This window comes from Mauremys mutica, unplaced genomic scaffold (assembly GCF_020497125.1).
Source record: "Mauremys mutica isolate MM-2020 ecotype Southern unplaced genomic scaffold, ASM2049712v1 000904F_np12_subseq_75694:139562_obj, whole genome shotgun sequence".
NCBI classification, from domain to species: Eukaryota; Metazoa; Chordata; order Testudines; family Geoemydidae; genus Mauremys; species Mauremys mutica.
This window is the reverse complement of record NW_025423071.1, coordinates 45,171-63,869: the sequence shown is the minus strand read 5'-3', so window position 1 is coordinate 63,869 and position 18,699 is coordinate 45,171. Positions and strand designations below refer to the sequence as shown.

Genomic DNA, 18,699 nt, shown 5'->3' with positions numbered 1-18,699 from the left:
GATGTACTTCTTCTTATCAGGCAGTGTATTGTTTTCTCTGGAGTCTAGACCTTGACTATACCTTGACCAGTAGAGAAATTTGTATCTTGATAAAATAATCGACTGCCCCTGGTGGAAGGCAAATGGACTTGACACCCACTGGGGGTGTCCCTATCACAGGTACAAGTACTAACAACAGTGGGCTTCCTTTTAGCCATTGATTTTAATCAGGGCAATAAATACAAACCCCCTGTTAACTCATTTCTCTGCCTGAGTCCTTCACCCACATTCCCCTAGAGCACTGGGCCACAATGTGGCCGTTTCATTTCCGACCTCAATTTCACACAGAGACACAAATTTCCTTTGCACAGATCCATGAACAGCAAAATCTTATGTGTCTCTTGTCTGAGCCAGGGCATTCGATTCCAGTGACACCTTCTCTCCTGCAATGGCGACGGTCAGACAGAGGGGACGTGGCACCTCCATCCCTGCCAGGGAGATATTGGCTCGGGCTCTTTCTTTCTGCTGCTGTTGTTAGTACAGGAAACATCAAGCGTGAAATGCAAGGCTCAATTCAACTCACCAGCCCTCAGTGCCTCAGAGAAATCCTGCCCCTTGCTATTGGAACGTTGTGATGGAGATTTGGACTAGGAAAGGGACTGTCTGAATTGTCAGAGTGGGGAAGGAAAAACAATCAAACACATCTCTAATGATGTTCCAACCGGAAGGGAAATAGCGGCAGGGAATTCTCGCTGTTCAGCCAAGGACACACTTATACTAATGCAGCCATGGAGTTTGCTGGGGAAGCTGGTCTGAGCAAAACAATTTGAAGTGACAATTCAGCGAGAACAGAATTATCATGTAGTGACATATGTGCATGTCAAGTAGTGGTGGCTGAGTTAGTGGTTTAAGATGACTCGGACTAGAAATCCATTGCGGTCTCCCTGTGCAGGTTCAAATCCTGCCAACTATGCAAGCACTGTGCTGTTGTTGTTGTTATTATTGTATTCTCAGTACCTGAGCATCCACAGCACAAAGTGGAAGCCAGACAGATTTAGTTTTCACTCATTGGCGCCGACTTATATGGGGCTATGGGGCTTTTGCCCCATGGAATAAATCCCAAGCAGGGGCTCTGCCCCACCAATGTTTTTTCTCCCCCTGCTTGGAGCGCCCCACCGCCGCACTGCCGCCGCCGCCAGGGCTGCCCAGAGCCCTTTAAATCCCAGCCGCGGCCGGGAATCAGGAGGGCTCTGGGCTGCCTGCTGCAGCGGGATAGCCAAGAGCCCTCTGATTCCCGGCTGCCGGCTTGGGATGAAAAGGCTCTGGGCTCCCCGCGGTTGCAGGCAGCCCAGGCCTTTAAATCCCTAGCAGCGGCTGAGATTTAAAAGGCTCTGGGCTCCCCGGCGGTTCGCAGGCCAGACCAGAGCCCTCTGATTCCCGGCCGCGGCTGGGATTTAAAAGGCTCTGGGCTGCCCGCCGCCGCAGGCAGCCCAGAGCCCTCTGATTCCCGGCGGCGGCTGGGATTTAAAAGGCTCTGGGCTCCCCGCCGCGAGCAGACAGCCCAGAGCCTCTCTGTTTCACAGCTGCGGCTGGGATTTAAATGGCTCTGGGCTCCCTCGCGTTTGCAGGCAGCCCAGAGCCTTTTAAATCCCAGCCCGCGGCCAGGAATCAGAGGGGCTCTGGGCTGCTCTGCTGCAGCGGGATGCCCAGAGCCCCTTTGATTCTCCGGCCGCGGATGGGATTTAATGGCTCTGGGCTGCCCGCCGCGGCGGGGAGCCCAGAGCCCTCTGATTTCCCAGTCCGCGGCTCGGATTTAAAAGGCTCTGGGCTCCCCGCGGTTGCAGGCGGCCCAGAGCCCTTTAAATCCCAGTCGCGGCCGGGAATCAGAGGGCTCTGGGCTGCACTGCTGCGGCGGTGAGCCCAGAGCCCTCTGATTCCCGGGCCGCGGCTGGGATTTTAAAAGCTCTGTGCTCCCCGCGTTTGCAGGCAGCCCAAGAGCCCTTTAAATCCCAGCCGCGGCTGAGATTTTAAAGGGCTCTGGGCTTCCCCGCAGGGTTGCAGGCAGCCCAGGAGCCCTCTGATTCCCGGGCCGAGGCTGGGATTTAAAGGGGCTCTGGGCTGCCCGCCGCAGCGGGAAGCCCAGAGCCATCTGATTCACCGGATGAGGCTGGGATTTAAAAGGCTCTGGGCTCCCCGCGTTTGAAGGCAGCCCAGAGTGCCCTTTAAATGCCAGCCGCGGGGGCCGGGAATCAGAGGGCTCTGGGCTGCCTGCTGCGGCAGGGGAGCCCAGAGCCCTCTGATTCCCCGGTCCGCGGCTGGGATTTTAAAAGCTCTGTTGCTCCCCGCGTTTGCAGGCAGCCCAGAGCCCTTTATATCCCAGCCGCGGCTGAGTTTTAATGGGATCTGGGTCCCCCGCGGTTGCAGGCAGCCCTAGAGCCCTCTGATTCCCGGCCGCGGACTGGGATTTAAAAAGCTCTGCGCTCCCCGCGGTGTGCAGGCAGCCCAGAGCCCTTTAAATCCAGCCGCGGCCCGGGATATCAGAGGGCTCTGGGCTATGCCTGCTGCAGCGGGAAGCCCAGAGCCCTCTGATTCCCGGCCGCGGCTGGGATTTAAAAGGCTCTGGGCTGCCCGCCGCGGCGGGGAGCCCAGAGCCCTTCTGATTTCACGGCCGCGGCTAGGATTTAATAAGGCTCTGGGCTCCCCTGCTATGGTTTTCTTTGCAGGCAGCCCAGAGCCCTTTAAATCCCAGCCGCGGCCGGGAATCAGAGGCGCTCTGGGCTGCCTGCTGCGGCGGGGAGCCCAGAGCCCTCTGATTCCCGTGCCGCGGCTGGGATTTTAAAAGCTCTGTGCTCCCCGCGGGGTGCAAGGCAGCCCAGAGCCCTTTAAATCCCAGCCGCGGCTGAGATTTAAAGGGCTCTGGGCTCCCCGCGGTTGCAGGCAGCCCATGATCCCTCTGATTCCCGGCCGCGGCTGGGGATTTAAAAGGCTCTGGGCTGACCGCCGCAGCAGAAAGCCCAGAGCCCTCGGATTCCGGGCTGCGGCTGGGATTTAAAAGGCTCTGGGCTCCCCGCGTTTGCAGGCAGCCCAGAGCCCTTTAAATCCCAGCCGCGGCTGGGATTTTAAAAGGCTCTGCCGTCCCCGCGGTTTGCAGGCAGCCCCAGAGCCCTTTAAATCCCAGCCGCGGCCGGGAATCAGAGGGCTCTGGGCGCCCTGCTGCAGCGGGAAAGCCAAGAGCCCTCTGATTCCCGGGCCGCGGCCTGGGATTTAAAAGGGTCTCAGCTCCCCCCGGTTGCAGGGGCAGCCCTGAGCCCTTTAAATCCCATGCCGCGGCTGAGATTTTTTTAAAGGGATCTGGGCTCCCCGCGGTTGCAGGCAGCCCAGAGCCCTCTGATTCCCGGGCCGCGGCTGGGATTTTAAAGGGCTCTGGGATGCCCGCCGCAGCGGGAAGACAAGAGCCCTCTGATTCCCGGCTGACGGCTGGGATTTAAAAGGCTCTGGGCTCCCCGCTGGTTTGCAGGCAGCCCAGAGCCCTTTAAATTCCCAGCCCTTTGGACGGGAATCAGAGGGCTCTGGGCTGCCTGCCTGCGGCTGGGGAGCCCAGAGCCCTCTGATTCCGGGCCGCGGCTGGGATTTTAAAAGCTCTGTGCTCCCCGCGTTTGCTGGCAGCCCAGAGCCCTTTAAATCCCAGCCGCGGCTGAGATTTTAAAGGGCTCTGGGCTCCCCGCGGATATGCAGGCAGACCCAGAGCCCTCTGATTCCCCGGCCCCGCGGCTGAGGATTTAAAAGGCTCTGCGCTCCCCCCCCGCGGTTGCAGGCAGCCCAGAGCCCTTTTTAAATCCCAGCCGCGGCCGGGAATCAGAGGGCTCTGGGCTGCCTGCTGCAGCGGGAAAGCCCAGAGCCCTCTGATTCCCGGCCGCGGCTGGGATTTTAAAAGGCTCTGGGTTCTGCCCGCAGCGGCGGGGAGGCCCAGAGCCCTCTGATTCCCGGACGCGGCTCGGATTTAAAAGGGCTCTGGGCTCCCACGGGTTGCAGGCAGCCCAGAGCCCTTTAAATCCCCAAGCCCGGCGGCCGGGGAATCAGACGGGCTCTGGGCTGCCTGCTGCGGCGGGGGGGAGCCCAGAGCCCTCTGATTCCCTGGCCGCGGCTGGGGATTTGTAAAAGCTCTGTGCTCCCCAGACGGGTGCAGGCAGGGGCCCCCCCCCAAGAGCCCTTGAAAATCCCTAGCCGCGGCTGAGACGTGTTTAGAACCAAGGGTCTCTGGGCTTCCCCCGCGGGTTTTTTTGCAGGCAGCACAGAGCCCTCTGATTCCCGGCCGCGGGCTGGGATTTAAAAGGCTCTGGCTCGCCCGCCGCAGCAGACAGCCCAGACGCCCTCTGATTCCCGGCTGCCGGGCTGGGATTTAAAAGGCTCTGGGCTCCCCGCGTTATGCAGGCTAGCCCAGAGCCCTTTAAATCCCAGGCCGCTGGGCTGGGATTTTAAAAAGGCTCTGCGCTCCCCGCGGTTGCAAGGCAGCCCAGAGCCCTTTTAAATCCCAGCCGCGGCCTGGGAATCAGAGGGCTCTGGGCTTGCCTGCTGCAGCGGGCAAGGCCCAGAGCCCTCTGATTCCCGGCCGCGGCTGGGATTTAAAAGGCTCTGGGTATGCCCGCCGCGGGCGGGGAGACCCAGAGGCCCTCTGATTCCCGGCCGCGGCTCGGATTATTTAAAAGGCTCTGGGGCTGCCCCGCGGTTGCAGGCATGCCCAGAGGCGCCTTTAAATTCCAGCCGCGGGCCGGGAATCAGAGGGGCTTGGGTGCCTGCTGCTGGAGCGGGGAGTCCCAGAGCCCTCTGATTTCCCGGCCGCGGCTGGGATTTTAAAAGCTCTGTGCTCCCCCCGCGGGTGTGCAGGCAGCCCAGAGCCCTTTAAAATCCCAGCCGACGGGCTGAGATTTAAAGGGCTCTGGGCTCCCCGCCGCAGCGTAGGCAGCGCAGAGCCCTCTGATTCCCGGCCGCGGCTGGGATTTAAAAGGGTTCTCAGCTCCGCCCCCGGTTGCAGGCAGCCCAGAGAGCCCTTTAAATCCCTGCCGACGGCTGAGATTTAAAGGGCTCTGGGCTCCCCGCGGTTGCAGGCAGCCCAGAGCCCTCTGATTCCCGGCCGCGGCTGGGATTTAAAAGGGTCTGGGGTCTGCCCGCCGCAGCAGACAGCCCAGAGCCCTTCTGATTCTCCGGCTGCGGCTGGGATTTTAAAGGCTCTGGGCTCCCCGCGTTTGCAGGGCAGCCCAGAAGCCCTTTAAATCCCAGCTGCGGCTCGGGATTTAAAAGGCTCTGCGCTCCCCGCGGTTTGCAGGCAGGCCCAAGAAGCCCTTTATAATCCCAGCCGCTGGGCCGGGGGAATCAGAGGGGCTCTGGGCTTGCCTGCTGCAGCCGGGAAGGCCCAGAGGCCCCTCTGATTTCCCCCGGCCGCAGGCTGGGATTTTTTAAAAAGGCTCTGGGCTGCCCGCCGCGGCGGGGAGCCCAGAGCCCTGCTGATTCCCGGCGCGGCTCGGATTTTTAAAAGGCTCTGGGCTCCCCGCGGTTTGCAGGCAGCCCAGAGCCCTTTAAATTCCAGCCGCGGCCGGGAATGGATTCAGAGGGCTCTTGGGCTGCCTGCTTGCGTGCGGGGGAGCCCAGAGCCCTCTGATTCCCGGCCGCGGGCTGGAGGATTTTAAAAGCTCTGTGCTTCCCACGCGAGGTGCAGGCAGCCACAGAGCCCTTTAAATCCCAGCCGCGGCCTGGAGATTTAAAGGGCTCTGGGCTCCCCGCCGCAGCGGGCAGCGCAGAGCCCTCTTGATTCCCGGCCGCGGCTGGGGATTTAAAATGGGTCTCAGCTCCCCCCGGTTGGCAGGCAGCCCAGAGACCTTTAAATCCCCTGCCGCGGCTGTGATTTAAAGGGGTTCTGGGCTCCCGCCGCAGCGTGAGGGCAGCCCAGAGCCCTCTGATTCCCGGCTCACGGCTGCGGATTTAAAAGGGGCTCTGGGCTCCTGCGGTTGCAGGCAGCCCCAGGAGTCCTCTGACTCCCAGCCCGGTTCGGCTGGGTATTTAAAGGGCTCTGGGGATGCTCCCGCGGGGGCTGCCTAGCAGCCCAGAGCCCTTTGGAATCCCAGGCCTCTGTCCGCTGAATTGCCCCCTGCCCCAGGGACCCCTGCCCCAACTGCCCCCCAGAACCTTCCACCCCCTATCTAAGCCCCACTGGTCCTTGTTCCCCAATTACCCCCTCCCGAGGACCCCCCTGCCCCTAACTGCCCCCTTGGGACGCTCGAGCCTCCTATCTAAGCCTCCCTTTCTCTTGTCCCCAACTGCCCCCTCCTGAGACCCCCACCCAACTTCCCCCCCAGAGACCGCACCCCCTACCTGTCCCTGATAAACCTCTTAAGACTCCATGCCTATACCAAATTGCTGCCTGTCCCCTGACTGAACTCCCTTCGAACCTCTGCCCCATCCAACTCCCCTGCTCCTTGTCCCTTGACTGCCCCCCTCCCCCCGGAACTCCACTACATCTTCTCACAACCCCCAAACTAGACTTACTGTTTGCCACTCAGAGCAGCGTATCTGGCCTCCATGCAGCTCCAGACAGTTGCTGCCGATGCTCCCCCATGGAGCCCAACAGCCCTCTCCCACCCCCGAAGCACCTGCCTTCCAGATTTGAAACACCTCAAAATTCAGGAAGGTGCTCAAGCTCGGTTTTGGGCAGCTTTTACTTTCATTTCCCTCCCAAATCAGTTTCCCCTGCCAGGTGCAACTGAAGGTGTTGGAGAACAGAGAGATCAGGTGGCATCCTAATGCCTGGAAAAGAGACAAATGGCCGGAGGATGGGCTAGGGAGGGAATTATAGTTGTCAGTGCCCTGTGCGGGACTTCTGGAAGTGCACGGTGTGGAAGGGGATGCTGTGGATGCTTTGAGAACATCTCCATACAAAGCCCAGGGACTCCAGGGACTCTTTGGGGGAGCCTCCTCTCTCGGAGCATACTGTCTCCAGGGCTAAGAAGCTTTACACCTTCCTGGGTCTGACCTCGGCCCCAGAGCATTCAAGCATGCCCTTCCACGGTCATGCACTTTCCAAAGTGAGTCTTGCCCAGGCTGGTTCATTGGGGCAAACCACGAGGTCGCTGCCACCCCAACTTCTGCAGTCAGATGTGACTCTCAGCCAGGACAGGTTAAAAACAGAAGGATTTATTAGGATGACGGTGGAAACACAGTTTTAAACAGAGCCTTGTTGGTACAAGAAAAACAGAAACCCCTCTGTCAGGTCCATCCTTGAGGGGTTGTGGGGAGCCCAGAAACCAAGTTCTGGGTCTCTCCCAATTTCCCCAGCCATGCTCCAAAACTGACACTCCCTCCTCTGGTCCTCTGTTTGTCTCTTCTGGGACCAAGGAGGCCACCTGATCCCTTTGTCCCCAACACCTTTCAGTTGGCATTTTTCTTTGCAGAGGGAAAACTGAGGCACCTCACAACAGTATTCAAGAGAAAATATTTTAAGAACATTCCCACTTCATCACAACAGATGCAAACAAAATATAATACTGTATATTGAGTAGGCAGAGTGCTGCTTCTGACTTTCCACTCTTAATTGACCTCTTGTTAATCCTGTGGCACTGTCGCGTTTGTTGTAGCTTCATTTTTATATCGGCCTTACAGGGCTGGTGGAGAGTGGGGAGCGGGGAGGGGGCACCACCATTTTTGGGCCCCCACCAAAAATTATACAAACTGCCGCCTATGGTTTTCAACTCTGTCTACACTTAAAATGCTGCTGTGGTCCTGAGCTATAGCACTTTGGAGGTTAAACAGTGAGAGGAAGGGTTTTCCCTTCCCTGTTAATACTACACGGAACAGAACAATTCTTCCTTTTCTTTAGCACTCTTTAACCAGGGCTTAGGATCACCTTAACTGCTATGGTGTTTGGGGAGTGTGGGTTTTTTTCCACACCCTGAGAGACGTCGCTCTGTCACTTACATGTGCTCAGACGTACCACCAGCCCTTAGATCCCTCTTGGTTATTTTCAATTGCAGGCACTCGACCTGTGAGAGAGAAAACATCAGCCCACAAACTAAAGGGGGACTGAATGTCCCCACATTTAATCTTGCCTTGCACTTTCCAGAAAGTCACGAAATTTTTTTTTTTTCAATTTCATTCTTGCTAGGACAGAGGAAAAAATAAAGTGACACTAAGTTTTTGGCTTGGGTTAAATAAAATAGTGTTTTATTTAATATAGTTAAAAAATCTGTCCTGATTCCTCTAAAACTAACACCACAGGTGATAATAGGAAACAGAGACAAATCTTGTCAGTGATCGGACTAATTTCGCAAATGATCTTTCCCATTATTAATTTCCACGCTGCCCCCATTGGAGGTCTGGGGCTATCTCCTAGTGTTCATAAGCTCTGCATTCACCTTCCTCTTATAGAATTGTTCTCGGACATTTGACCTTCCTCTGCAGCGTGGGCACGGGTGGGCGTGTCACTTGCTGGTGGATTCCCTGAACCTTGAGGGCTTTTTAAGCCACGATTTGAGGGACTTCAATAACTCAGACTATAGGTTAGGGGTTTGGTTTACAGGATCTGTGGGCGGTGTGAGATTCTGTGGCCTGGCATTGTTGCAGGAGGTTCAGAACTAGATGATCCATAATGGTCCTTCTCTGACCTTAAGTCTATGAAATCCTATTTGGAATCATTATTCCCAAATTTGGAATATTGTGCACTTCAGAATGTGAATAGTGAACCCCGTCTCCTTCCCTGACACCTGCTCTACATTGGCTCCCACAGCAAGCTTCTCCACCTACAGTCACCCGAGCAACGGCAGGGCAGGTCCCGCCCAGGGATTCAGCAGGTGGCCCCTGGCAAGGACCGTGGGTTTTGCAGCCTAACAGCCCAGTGTGCCTGGCCATGAGGCAGCTGTAAAAAAGGCAACACTCCCCCAGAAGTACAGAGACTGATTTCCTCAACTTTAACCCATCATGACCCCCCTGTAGAAAGCCACACGTGTCAGTTGCAATTTTCACAGGGAGATGCAAAAATCAAGTGACACCAATTTTTAAGTTGAGTTAATAAAGTTGAGGAGATAGTTATTAACCTCACAAAAATATACTAAAGATCCCTCACATAACACCTGAAGGTGAAATATGAACAAAGACAAACCTTGTCAGCAAAGGCTCATTTCCCAACGATCCTCAAAATGTTACTAATTCCCACCCCTCCTCCACAGGAGCTCTGTGCACGTGTAACTGTTCTGCAGCCAGCTTCCCATTAAATGCTGTTGTGGGACATTCCCAGGTTGGAAATGTACCAACGACAGAATCTGAAGAACAAACCTGGCTCCTCGCACCAGGCGGGATTTGAGTGTTTTGTCCCTGTCACTTAGTGTTTGTCAATAGTACAGACGCCAGGGGCAGGACTCCAGGCTCTGCTTGAGGGATCCTGGCACAGGGGATGATGGCGGGCAGAAAGGATTGTAGATTCTGACTTGAGCCCTGGAGAGGAGGTAATAAGTGAAGGGGGCATTTCTGACTCCTCCTCTCCTCAGTGTCCCTGGGTTGGAATTCTACATTCCATAGGCCAAATGGGGGGGTGACACCACTTGGCTAATGAAAACCAGAGCTCCAGGTGAAGCTTGAACTCACAACCTCAGCATAGCTCCTCGCAGCACTGCCCTATAAGTACTGTGCGCTAACCAATTGCACCACTGGAGCACCTGTTAATTGTGATTCTCCGAGACCCCTAGGCTGATAAAGCCAAGGAGTGACCCCCAAAACATTCTCAGTGGGGTTGAGAGCAGGTAGCGACAAGTGTTGTACTCGGTGGGGTGGATTCTTCTTAAGGGTTCCAGGCCCCATTTGACCCTTTTGTTCTTCCCTGTGTAATAACAGAGGCTGGTTAAGATTCAATGGAGAGTCTTGCTGCAGACCAACAGATCTGAAATCGCTGATAACCAGCTCTAAGCATTAGTCCTGCTTTGGGACAGTGTCTTTCATGCAAGAAAACTGCCCAATCTGCGCTAGCAATGAGTCTCCCTCACTAACAGCTGAAATCAGGGAGAGCTGTGTGAAGTGCAGGGCTCCAGGGGTGCCTGAACATGGGGGAACAACACCCCAGGTTGCCCAGAGGAGGAGAGGTGCGTTGGGCTCCAGCCTGGGACTCTGCCTCCCTCCTGCCTAGCCCTGACTGGGGAAGCCTGGCCCTGACACTCCTTCCTTTAAATGCAATGTGGGCAAGAGGAAGAGTGTGGCACCTGCAGGGACCAAAGTTGTGGACATTCAGGTGAAGCAGCAAGAAACAACCATATGATCAATCCACAGGAATCTCTAGCCAGACTGTTAAGTTCTAGGACCCCAACCTATAGCCGCCAGCCCATTGAACCAGCCGGACCAAAGACCTATCTCAGTGGGGATCAGTCACCCAGCAGGAGGGAAAAAACCTCACTCTCTACATGAGAAAAGGTATCCAAACAACATTGAGCTCCAGTGCTTTGTAGCAAAAGCAACGTGTCGTCACGAGGTCCCATTAAGATTTGAACTCAGATTCCAGGATTCAGAGTCCTGAGTGCTGCCCATTACACCATGGGACCAGCTGCTATTTCATTTTCTAGACCCCTGTGACTCTTGGCTGGTTTGCACTCTGCACTTATTGCTTCCACCATCAGCTTCCTCTCGTGGGACTCTCTCTCCTCCTCCAGGGACTGTGGTCCTGCACTATCCGGATCCGTGGGTCCTGCCCTGAGTCCCTGCATCCCCCTGCTTTGTCTTCCATTCCCTGCAGGCTGCAAAAATGTCATGGGAGTCAGCTCCTCCCTTCACTCGATGCTCCCGCTCATATCAGCCAACTGCAGCCTCATCTCCTGGAACTCGGGCAGCTGTCGCTTGATCCGATCGTACAGTCACACACTGACTGGCTCCCCTGCCTGGATACTCTTGTGGAAATCCCACAGGTGACACTGCAGGACTTTGCACTGTTGGTTTCTTTAATGTTGTGGTGTTTCCCTGACCGCTGGAACAAAGCCGCCAACTCCTCCCTCACCGACTCCCACCAATCCCCTTGGTAACCACAGAACCCTCTGATGCTTTCCTGTTCTGCCAAGACCGCCAGGCCTCGCCCCCCTGCTCTTTTATCTTGCAAGCTCTGGATGTTCAGCTTCCAATATCCTCTGCCCTGGGTCAGGGAATTGCCCACATTGAGCACATGGTGAGAGCTGTGTGATCCGAACAGTCCATTGGCTCCACCTTGCACTGGGCTGTCGACGTGCTCTCATTCACGGAAATCCGGTCAGTGCGACTCCTGGCCTGTCCCCACAGAAAGGTGTATCCCCACTGCCGGCTGGTGTGAGCTCGGGGTCAGAGGAATAGGAGGCTATCGCCCACCCTCCATTGGTTCCACTGTGGAGAAACACGTCCTCTAAGCCGACCTCACTACAGACCTGCGCCAGGTAGTGCTCATCATAGAAGAGTTTCCTCTGACGGTCGGGAAAACAGTGCCAGCAGTCCTCAGGCCGGTGCAACAATTGAAATCCCCCCCAACACCAAACACCGTGCGGTCTAGAAGAAGGGAGCCAGTTCCTTCATAGAACTATCCTTTCATGCCTTAACTGGGGACCATACACACTAATATAGCACTAACCAGTGCCATGGAGCACAAAGCCACCAGGAATGCCCTCCCTGGTTGGAGCTCCCGCCCCTTATGTACTCGCACTGCGAATGTGAAGAACAAGACTCCAACCCCATCATTCTTCCCCGGCCTGGAGGACCAGAGAGATGGGCCCTTCTCCAATCACCCTCTGCCCATCAAGCTACCCTACAGTTGTTAATGTGCATTTCCTGAACACCCACCATCTCCAAGCCCAGCTGCTCCAAGACACTGAACATCACAGCCACCACTGTGCAAAGAGGGATGAAGGGGCCTGCCAAAGCCTAGGATTGAACCAGGGACCTTTAGATTTTCAGTCTAACGCTCTCCCAACTGAGCTACTTTGGCAGCTGCGCGGTAATATTTTGGCCTCTTGCGTCTCTGCCCGAGATATTTTTGTAGCAGTTGCACACAAAAAGGACGTCATTGTGAGCGGCCCATGAACACAAGACTCGCTTTTGCCTGCCTTGCTCAGCTTGACTTGCTGCCTCACCCTGTTCCTGCCCTAGTGCCCGGGTTGACATGGTGGTGGAAGGGGACTAGGGGCCAGTGGCGCGGGGAGGAGGTTGACCTGGACCCTGAGCTAGACTAGACCCTGGCGGTGAGAGTCTGGCCACCACTTGCCGTCCCCCCCTGTTGTCCTGGCTTCCCCCACTGGGTGTCATGTCGGGAGGGAAGTGGGGCTTCTGCCTCCCCTCCCCGATTTTCACACCGCAGAGGAGTGCGAACAGGAAAACGAACGGCTGCTCCACACCCTCACCGGAGGAACCCGGCGCCCTTAGCTGCTCCCCCTGCTCCCCCCCAGCTGTGCAACTGAGTGGAAGCATCCTGTGCCCATCACACAGAGGTCGATTAATCAAAATCCTCTTCTGCCAGCACCAGGCCTCCTGCTTCTTACACTGGGCCTGCCAAGCGAGGGGCCGGCTGGCACAGCGCCAAGAGTCTAACCTGTGAGGCAGGAGGCGGCTGACGCCCGCAGCCTGCTGGGGAGCTCCCAGAAGTTATTAAGGGACAGAGACTCCTCAATGCCCTTAGTAACAAGGGTTTGGGGGTCACCGAGGCCAGTAAGGGGGTCACTATGTCGGCCCTATAACCCTGGGGTCAGGTCACTGTGCAGCTTTGATCTAGAGCTCGGATCCCAACAACCGACCAGCAGCCCACAGCCTCCCCCTGGGTCTGCCCCACCTGGTTACTCCTTACAGGCCGACCTTACCCCCCTTCCAGCCCCGGATTCACCCCCTAATCATCCTACTGCCACTCAGAGCCACAGCCGTGGAGGTGCTGAAGGAGGGAGGGGTGACGCTAGGGTGGGGTTCTTCTCTAAAGATGGCTGGCAGAAAGGGGGTGCTCAGCTCTGTCAGCCACCTGCCCAGTTTGCCTCGCTGCCAGGGGATGCAGACGTTTCTGTAAGGCCATTAAATGGGTATTTGGCTTCTGAGTGAATGTGAGGAATGTGCAATCCTGAGAGGGAATTTCCATCCTTCTTTTTATTGCTCTTCAGGGCCCCAGTGGCCTAATGGATAAGGCACTGGCTTCCTCAGTCAGAGATTGTGGGTTCAAGTCCCATCTGGGGTGGAAAAACTCCTTCCTTCTTGTATATTGCAACAAATGCCTTGGTGTTATGTTCCCCAAGGAAGCTGGGAGACATTTGAACCCAAAGTACTGGATCTTCGGAGCAATCCCCCAGAAACAGCATCTTCCACTTGACAAATGCTTTCTAGACCCATCAGTAGCAAACACTTAATACTAGTGTTTGTCTGAGAATAGAAGGAAGGGGAGTGTTTACTCCGACACCTCAGTGAGTGACACAGACAGAAAGAGCAAGGCTGTCCTGAAAGAGAATGGATCTGTCTGGAGACAAAGGCAGAACCTGAGAATGAGCAACAGTGTGAAAGAAGAACTTCAAATGGGTGTTAGGTGTTAGTTAGGTTGGTCTGACAAATTTCAAGAAAATACCAGTGCTCATATACTGATGTGGACACTGGCTGCTTCTGATCTTTTACTGAGAGTTCATTGAGAAATATTTTCCTTAACTATGTTATGGAATATTGGGTGGGCTCTGAAGGCATCATTCCTCCTGCTTTCGCCCTTTGAGACAACGCGGGCTACATGGCATGCGGCCAGTGCTCACCTTCCAGTCAACTGCTAGAGAAGACAACACAGACAGGGATGGCAGCAGGGCAGACTGGAGCTCCATGGAGACAGTGAGACCAGGTCTCATCAATGGGGAGGTGGCCACCCCACCATGCACAAGGCTGAGCCAGCAAGTGTGGTGTGTGCTCCACGGTGCCCCTACTCCCTGCATGTGGTGGTGGAGGGCAGTTACTGAGTTCAGTTGGTCTGGCAAATTTAGGGCTTGGCTACACTTGCAGAGCGCTGGGAGTTAAACCACAGCAGGGAAACCGCTGCCGTGTGTTCACACTGACAGCTGCAAGCGCACTGGAGTGGCCACATTAGCAGCTCTGGCAATGCCACAGAGAGCAGTGCACTGTGGTAGCTATCCCAGTGTGCAAGTGGCTGCAACGTGCTTTTCAAATGGGGGGCGGGGGTGGAGTGTGACAGGGAGTGTGTTGTGTGTACGTGGGGGGAGCAACAGTGTGTTTGGGGGGCTGAGAGTGTGTCAGCATGCTGTCTTGTGTGTTCGGACAGCCGCAGACCCCACCCCCCATACACACACACAACAGCAGCAGCATTCCACACTAATGGTGCTTTGTCCCAGAGCAGATAAGCAGCCGGCTGTCAGAAACAGAGCTTTGAAAGGGGATATCCGCATGCCTGCAGCCGATTTCAAAACAATGACCAGAGTGGGCACTTGACTTCAGGGGATTATGGGACATTTCCTGAGGCCAAACACAGTGCAGTGATGCAACACGTCGTCCACACTGATGCCAGGGCGTTTCAGCAGGGCTCAGCAAGCTTTATGCTTCTCATGGAGGTGGATTACCAGGAGCGCTCCAGCTGCAGAGCCCTCGTGCTCCATGTGCCTTGCCAGTGTGGACACCTCAGGAGTTAGGGCACCCGGGGCTGCTTTAATGCGCTCAAACTTGCAAGTGTAGCCAAGCCCTTAGACTATGTCAATTGTGTGACTTACTTGTGCTATTGTAATAAATACAATAGACGTGCAATGGTCAGAAATCGCACCAGCATAGAAGTATATTAAAGGGAAACCCTAAGGAAATTAAGAGTTTAAATTATCCTCCACATGTCCCATGTCCCACTAAAATGAATCCAACCCACAGGTCACATGGGCAGAAGTATCGGTGTCAGGATGCTACATTGTTAGCACAGTAAATGAAACTGCAAAATAAATGATGTTTAAATGACCTCACTCTGTTGTTTACAATCCGGGTATTACGAGGTAATAGATACAGATGGACACCAGGCAGGGTCGTTTGGAGGATGAAGCATTTATGCTTCCATCCCCCACCACTGTCAAGTTTTAGCCAATTAGGACAAGTCAGCAAATAAGAACAACCTCAGGTCTCAGTAACTGCTACAGGTAGCAAAGTCTACAGGGAGAAGTTTCTGGCACTACACCTGCGCAGCTCTCCCTACTGGCACCTCCATGCTCCGTGGAGGGGGCAAGCCCCCCATACCCTCCCCTCGGGACACGGGCACTCCCCAATCATGACTCCCTTCCTGCACGCTCCTGGGAATGGGGGGAAGGTAGGGGGAAGGCGTGTGCTGAGCAGCACCGTGGGTGTCTCTCTCTGGGGCGAAGGAAGAGTATATTTTTTGTACCAGAAGGAAAGAGCAGGGGGCGGGGGCGTTTGTAGAGCCGGGGGGCACACCAGAGAGAGGAACTGAACACAGCCCAGGCATAAGCCCAGTGCCAGTTGGAGCCGAGATGCCAGACCTGGAGGAAACATCTCTAGAACTTACCTTGAGGGTGCCAGTCCATCACCGCTCCCACACTGAGCTCCCACCTAGACCTCCCTGGACAAGGTGAGGGTGGTGCATTGGCAAAGGAGGGCGGTTTGAGCGGGGCTCTGTGTGTGTGTGTGTGTGTGTGTGTGTGTGTGTGTCTAATTTTGAGAAGTGAAGTCACAAACTGCTGGGGCTGGTTTCCTGTTGGTTGTGACCGATTTTTGCAAAGCTTCCCCCCCCCGCCATCTTCTTTTGGCACTAGGGCTTTCTGCGCTGCCGTTGACAAGGGCAGCGGCACAAGGGGCTCAGGGTGGAGAATCAGGGAGCCAGGGGGAGAAAGGGTGCACGGGGGTGTGTGTGTCACAAGGATAAGAATCACATTTAGCCCTTGCACGGCAATGGTGGTGCACTCACGCACTGCCACAGCTTCTAGTACCATGATTATTTATCTGTACAACAGCAGCACCTACAGAGACCGGGGCAGAATCAAGGCCCCCGTTGGGCCAGGCGCTGCCCAGACACAGCGAGAGACAGGCCATGCCCCAGAGAGTTTACAGGCTCCATACCCAAAAAGTGGGAGGAGAAACTGAGGCCCAGGGTCAAACAGCAGCACTGAGAGTAGAACCCAGGAGTCCTGGCTCCTCCTGCTCTAACCACTAGACCCCACTCTGCTCCCAGAGTTGGGGACAGAACCCAAGAGTCCTGGCTCCCCAAAAGGGCGGGAGTGGGGTCTAGTGGTTAGAGGAAAGGAAGATGGGTGTCAGGACTCCTTGGTTCCAGTCCCAGTGCTGGGGCTAGAGTGGAGTCTCGTACCTTAGCACAGGTGAGACTGGGAGCCAGGGACTCCTGGGTTCTTCCCATCCCCCCGAACCATCTTGCACAGCAGGAGGGGGCTGGGCAGGAAGCGGTGATGGGGTTAAAAAAACTACCAAGAAATGCAAATCCTCGAAGGAACCTGTGTCAGGAACTGGGTGGTACAGAAACTACGGCCCCATCCCCACCTCTGATCCCACCTTGGCTGGGCACTAGATCGTGCCCTCTGTGCCCCCAATCCACCCCCTGTGAGCCCTGGGGGGCAGGGAATAGCCATGGTGCTGGGCCCCCCCATCCATACTGAAGTATTCAGTGTCACAGTGACCCAAGGTATGTGCACAGAATGGGGATGGAGTGTGGGTGGGTGAGTGGATGGATGGATGGATTGATTTCTGCATGTGTTTGTGTATGTGTGGTTTTCTGCAAGGGTTTTGTGTGTGGGGGGTGTTATTACAGCTGTGGGTGTTGTGTTTGTGGCTGTGCAAGTGTGTGTGTTCATGTGGCTGGATTTGTGCATGTGTTTGCATCTGTTAGCAGTTGTGTTGATGTTGGCTGGATTTGTGCGGGTGTTTGTGTATATTAGCAAGTGTGTGTGTGTGTGGCTGGATTCATGCATGTGTTTGTGTATGTTTGCAATTGTGTGTGTGTGTGTGTGTGTGTGTGCTCTGCTGCCCTCTTTCGGCGCAAACAAACCGTTTCTCTGTATGTCACAGCCCCCATAATCGTCGACCCCGGTGGTGATTTCCCCATCTTACAAGGGCTGGCTGGCCTGACCCTTCTCCCCTCTGCAGAATGTGGTGGGGCTGCAGCTCACCCCTGTGGGGCAGGAGGGCCAAGGTGCAGGGCACTGGGCTCGATGCACCTTGGAGAGCAGCTCAGGTGAGGCGGGCAGGGCCTGTGGTGTCCGTTCTGTGTTGCCTGGTGCTGGGCCATTGCACAATCCCCAGCCACATCGCACAGCGCATCCCGAGAGGGGGCAGGGGGCCAAGCAGATGATCCAGCACGAAGGGGGAGAGGATGTGTGGTTTGGGGGAGGAAAAGCCTTGGGCTGTACTGGGGGAGTGCAGAGCAGGGGTTGACACCCCAGAAACCTGCAGCAAAGGGATGGACAGGTGGGGTGGGTGGATAGAAGAGGCAGTGGGACTAAAATCTAAAAGGGGGTGGGGAGTGCGGGGTCTAGTGGTCAGAGCGGGGGGGGGGGCGGGTTTGGAGGTCAGAATTCCTGGCTCCAGCCCTGGGAGCGGCGAGTGTGGTCCAGTGGTTAGCGTGTGTGTCAGGGGAAGAGCCAGGACTCCTGGGTTCTCTCCCTGGCTCTGACTCTCTTGTGCAATCCCTCGGCAGTTACCCAACTCGCCAGCGTGTGGGAGCGAGGGGCTGGGGCCGGGTTGTGACACAGCCCAGAGTCCTGTGCTGCCCCTTTGTTACCCAACCGGGGCCGGGTGGGGGATGGCCTGGGAGACCCGCTAAGACAGGCGCTTCTGGTGGGTCTGTGTGTGGGTCACGCTGCCCCCGGCTGGATAGACCCTCTAGGTCAGAACCAGTCTCAGCCCAGGTCAGACCCCGGGAGCCCAGCCCCCTCTGTCGCCATGGCCATATCTCTTGGTCTCCTGGACAGGTCCATTCTCATTGGTAGCTGTCCAGTGGCAGTGAGTTCCACAGGCCCCGGCACACGCTGTGTGGGGCAGGAGGCCCTGGTGTTGGAAGGAGTGGGAGTGAACTGTGTGTGGTTGTGTATCTGAGCACAGTTGCGAATATTCTGGTGTGTGTGTGATTGTGAGTGTGGCTCGGGGTGTGATTGTTTCTCTCTTTGGGGGTTGGGCTAGCATGCCCCTCTGGGTGTGTTGTGTGTGAGTGTTCTTGGGATTGCGTGAGTCCCTTTGTGCATCAATGTGTGTGTGTGTGCGTCACTTGCTGCAGGATACAAAATCCCGCAAAGCCACCACACACACACACTCACACAGAGTGGGGCTCAGCCCCACCAGAAGGGGGCAGCAGGGACCACACACGTCTCTCCTGGGCCAGCTTGGACAATTTCCCATCACGACCCGGCACAGTGCTGGTGCCCCCACACGGGGGTGGGCAGTGACCGGGTGTGGGGGGGGGCAGATGTTGCTGGATTCAGAAGGAAGCACTTTGGGAAAATCAGTCACGGCCCTTAGCAGAGCTGGGACACCGACCCAGTGACGCCTGCACCACCCTGGGAGGGGAGTGGGGTCGAGTGGTCAGGAGCAGGGAGGGGGCTGGGCACCAGGACCCCTGGGTTCTATCCTGGCTCTGGGAGTGGAGGGGGTCTAGAGCAGGGGGGAGTGGGAGCCAGGACTCCTGGGTTCCATAGGGGAGACTTTTTTCCTGGGCTCCCCTCCCTAGAGATCCCAGCCCAGCCCCCTAGTGGAGAGTGATTGGGAGCGGGGGAAGTT

At 56.2% G+C, this 18,699-nt stretch overlaps 3 non-coding genes across 3 annotated transcripts; 1 reads left to right on the top strand and 2 right to left on the bottom strand.

The window, feature by feature from the left end:
• Positions 1 to 9,581: 9,581 nt before the first annotated feature.
• TRNAI-UAU lies at positions 9,582 to 9,675 on the bottom strand. Its single transcript has 2 exons — positions 9,638 to 9,675; positions 9,582 to 9,617 (listed from the first exon to the last, which is right to left on the bottom strand). It is a non-coding gene; the product is annotated as a tRNA-Ile (tRNA).
• A 2,202-nt stretch (positions 9,676 to 11,877) lies between these two features.
• On the bottom strand, positions 11,878 to 11,950 carry TRNAF-GAA. The gene has a single exon. It is a non-coding gene; the product is annotated as a tRNA-Phe (tRNA).
• Positions 11,951 to 13,104: 1,154 nt separating this feature from the next.
• On the top strand, positions 13,105 to 13,177 carry TRNAR-CCU. The gene has a single exon. It is a non-coding gene; the product is annotated as a tRNA-Arg (tRNA).
• The last annotated feature ends 5,522 nt before the right edge of the window (positions 13,178 to 18,699 follow it).